This window comes from Urtica dioica, chromosome 2, assembly GCF_054948205.1.
Source record: "Urtica dioica subsp. dioica isolate 48M chromosome 2, U.dioica_male_clone48M_v1_H2, whole genome shotgun sequence".
Lineage (NCBI taxonomy): Eukaryota > Viridiplantae > Streptophyta > Magnoliopsida > Rosales > Urticaceae > Urtica > Urtica dioica.
Window position 1 is genome coordinate 18,424,572 of NC_142757.1, and position 4,563 is coordinate 18,429,134.

Consider the following 4,563-nt stretch of genomic DNA (forward strand, 5'->3'; position numbering starts at 1 on the left):
TTGAGTGAGAACCTCGCTCGGCGTGGGCCAGCTGAGACTTCGCTTGAGCAAGCTCCTCCTGGGCACGGCTCATCCGCCTGATGAGGTCGTGAAGGATCTTCTCGCCCCGGGTCGCTCGAGCAAGCACCCGAGAAGGCAAAAAGATAATTCAGCAAAAAGATAGGTTCCTAACGAACAAGGCAAGAGAAACTTACTCTCTGTGCATCAGAAACGCCGTGATGGAAGAACTCCACGTCGCTGCTGGCCACGACGCTCTTCCACATCTTCATCGAAGATTGAGCAAGGCCCAAGGAACATTCCCCCTAACCTCCGCAGCCTCCACATCGACCATCGAGTTTACGCGCTTGGAGTCCGAAGACGTGTCTGGTAGAGCCGAGGAGGAGGGTCGCTTCAAAGAAGCGCGAGGGCCGTTCTCCGTCGGATGACCAATGTCGGGTTTCTCACGACCGTTCCGCGCGGGAATCCGACAACGGACCGTCGCCAACGACTTCGGGTCCCGAGAAGCCTTCGCTAAACGCGCTCGAGCCCTCGCCCTAGCCGAAGAGACTACAAAAGCAACAAAGTCAAAACCCTAGCTAAGAACAAAAACAAAAAGTGCGAAACGTTGACATACCTTGAAGACCGCGCTCGAGAGAGATGATGCGGCACTGGGAGCACTCTCGGTCCGCTGACTGTCGCCACGGCTAGGTGGAAACGGCGGGAACCACCCAGTGGAAGCCATCAACTCAGGGGAACGAAATCGTTCGACGGCCTTCCGAGCCTCCGACATTCCCCGGATCTCCTTCACGAAGTCGAGATCATCGGCCCCCGCGTCAGCAGAAAACTCGGTCAAGGGACCGAACTGGAGCGGCGCGTCGCCAAAAGCCTCCACCGAGACCCACACCCATGGTCGTCGGTTATACTTCTCTGAGTCCATGATCAACTTAGTGTTCCGTCAATCGTGGGCCATGAAGAAACTGGGTTGCCCGGGCGCAGGGAAGACCGCGATGAGATTACGAAAGTTGCTCACGGTCATCACCCGCTCAGTCTGGCAATGCCACTCCATGTGGCACATCGCCACAATGCGGTAGAACGCCGGACTCATTTGACATGCATGCACCCCCAGATGGGCGAGAAGCTGCTGAACGATGGGTTGAAACGGCAACCGCAACCTACAGTTGAGACTCGCAACTGAAACTGCGGCAAACCCACGGCGAGGGCGGAAAAGACGGTCGCCCTGTAAGGGACGGAGAAGTGCCACAGACGATGGAATGGCGAATGCCTCCCTGAGACCAATGAATGTTCGGTAGGTGAGTGAGATCGAAGCATCGACCCCCGAACAATCAAAGCCCTCGGGAGCAGCAAAGCCCTCCTCGGGATACCACTCCGTCCTAGCAAGCGACCTCGCCGACACTATCACCTCTGCGTCAGGGGTCTCGGGCTGAGCACCCCATGGCTCCATGGAAGGGCCTCCGCCCTCTGGCACGGCCGCGGCAGTAGCCGACGGCCCCTCGAGACACTCCGGCGCCTCGGCCCTCGGCCCCCGGACATGTTTCTGAATCACCTCCGGGATCTTCAGACTCGGGACCAAAGTCGTCGACGCAGTCAATCTCGTCGAGGACCGACTCTAGCGGATTCACTGCATCCACGCCCGCAATATCTCCCGGCGCGCCATGCGGGTCCAAGTCGGACTGCGGCACATCGAGGAAGGCTTTGTCGCGAACCCCCTCGCCAACTAAGTTGATCACGAGGCGAGGGGCAGGTTCCCCGGACATGGGATGATCAAACTCCCCACCTGTGTCGCGCCCAGCTGGCGCGCACTCCTCTTGAGGCTGAGGAACGGACGCGGTCGCGCCCAACTCGCCTCCTTCAAGCCACTACTCCACTCCGCTTGGATTCTCTTCCACGTGCAGAGGAACTTCCACCAATCCCGCGAAGAGATCGTCCTCTACATGTTCAGAGTCCTGAAACAAGAGAGAGAAATCAATCTCGGGACCCTCGGTTGAGAAAAGGGAAGGAATATCCATGAATGCAAGCAGTAGAAAAGAAAAAAGTGTAGAAGAGAGAAAAAAAATAAAGTGGAAGGATGAGGAGAGGGGGGGTCTATTTATAGACTTCTGGGGGAGTGGGAGTCGAAATCCTACTCCCACAAGAGGAAAATCGGAGAAAACACTCTGAAAAGTCGGATTTCCCCCGCGAGAAGCGAGCCAGCCCCGCGCACGTGGCGCGCCGCGCGCCAAGACAGCGCGCCGCGCGGGTTGCGCCGCACAGACTGCGCGCCGCGCCATCTAGGGCGCGCGCCGCGCGGCTGCGCCTAAAAAAAAACAAAAAAGAGAAAAGAAGGAAAATTTTCCATGGATGATGGGACTTGAAAAATATTTTCCTCAAACACCCAATTAAAAGGACAAAAAGTTCATTGCTGGGGACCTCCCGAGCGACGAACTTGGGGGGCTAATGTTGTCGGTCGTTTTTGGAAAACACGAGACACCGAGAAGGCACATCGCTCAAAGGGCCGATGGTCAGGCCGAAGGTCCTGAAAAGCGGCAAGCCTCCAAACCCTCGTCCAAACTCTTGACTCCTTGCGTCGAGTTTAGCCCCACGAGTTGACACTTGAGTCGGTTCCTCGAGTCGAGCCTCGCTCTTCGAGTTGAGCCTTGAGTCGGTCTCCTCGAGTCGAGCTTCGCTCCTTAAGTCGAGCCTCGAGTCGGTCTCCTCGAGTCGAGCTTCGCTCCTTGGGTCGAGCCTTGAGTCGGTCTCCTCGAGTCGAGCCTCGAGTCGGTCTCCTCGAGTCGAGCTTCGCTCCTCGAATCGAGCATCGACTCATGTCCTATCCGTCGAACAAACATTTGTGTCATAGATCTGAAATACCAAGCTCACAATAGCCCAAACGGGCCCGAAAGAACGACGGTCGCGAAAAGCCCACGAAGGGACAGCCCGGAGCGCGCCGCTCCTGGGCAAGGTCGCTCCGCGCGGTGAGCGGCGCAGCCCGCGCGCCGCGGGTCGAGCGCCGCGCGTTGTACGCCGCTGCCTCTTGTGCGCCTCCACTTGAAGAGGGGTGCGTTCCTAGTCCCACATGGATGCCAAAGGACCTCCTTGGGGTCCTCAAACACCTATATAAACCCCCTCCCATTGAGGGGAAATCCATCCCTTCATCTCCTATCGATACGCTCGATTTCTCACTCTTCTCTGCTTCTCTTGATGCCATTTTTGGCCTGAAGCATTCTCTCTAGTCTCTCTCGTTCTCAGAGGTTCCGAAGCACTCACGGGAACTTCCCGGACGTCGCTCCCTCTGACCGAACGCCCTCCGGTGCTTAAGCACGCCCCTAGGGTTCTCGACTAGAGTTCCCCTCGCGCGTCTAACACGCTAGGCGCGTACGCGATCTCCGAGGTTCCGAGACGCCGCCGAGGACCCCTCGTGCCCTGTCTCCTTCGTCGAGTACGCTTCTCCACCAAGGTTCTATGCCTCATACTGCGTCTTATACGCTTGAACTACGTTCTGACCTAATCCCACGAACGGGTACGTAGGCAGCCAACACCCAAGGCACGGTCACTTCTCCTCCTCACCCCTTTCCTCTCCCGAGAGGCGAGTTGATCGGAGAGAACCTAGCTCGAGACTTTTGAGTTCACACTCTTGGCCCGGGTGTGATCATTTGGTCCGGCCTTGGATCGAACCGCCCGAGGTTTACAATAGTTGTTCATTTTCGTGCGACAACAATAATTATAATTAGAGTCCTGAAACGCTACCAAAACACCGCGGAAGCTTGTTTCACACGAATTCTCCCTTAAAGACTCTAAACCTTCAATACACCAACCTCAATCCCACTAATGTTGAGCGTTGGATGGGTTTCCAGATGCAACACTTATGCGTCCATTTGGCTTGACTCTTTTCTCCTTATTTCCAGGCTACCTCCAAGAACATGAAGGACACTTCATCGTGAAGAGAAACTAGGGATACCGAGTTCAAGACGATTCGGCTCGAACATGATCACTTGATCGGGCCTTGTAAATATTTGTTATTAAATAGTTATCCGAAAATGTGCGACAACAAGTTTTAACAAAAGGAAACTTGTAATTATTTCATTAGTTTTCAATTTTAGAATATGATTACTTACGTTTCAACTCATGAGTAATGAATTACTTTTCTAAATTAATGGCCTTTATAATGAATCACTGAGGGGTTTAGTTCACCCAGTGTGGTATGATAGAGATCCTAAAGATGAGGATCAAACGACACCTTGCAAAATTCAAATGGATTTGAATTTTAGTATTTAAGCCAAAGCGAGAGGAATGAATCAAATTCATTACTTTTCGTCTACCTTGTGCTCTCATTCCCTTCTCTCTCACTTGAATGACCTTATTAAATATTTGTTAGGAATGTTGACCATAGAAGGATATTATAGTAATTACCTTTAAGAGTATTACTGTAAGTACCTAGAGATTATTATGAAATGAAATATAGACATAATCAATGATATAAAAGATTAGTTGCAAACCTTTCTATGAAAAACAATTAGGCTTATCCATAGCTTTACGCATTAACTGAGACTATATCTCTACACGTGATGTGAGAAATATAAGTCTTGG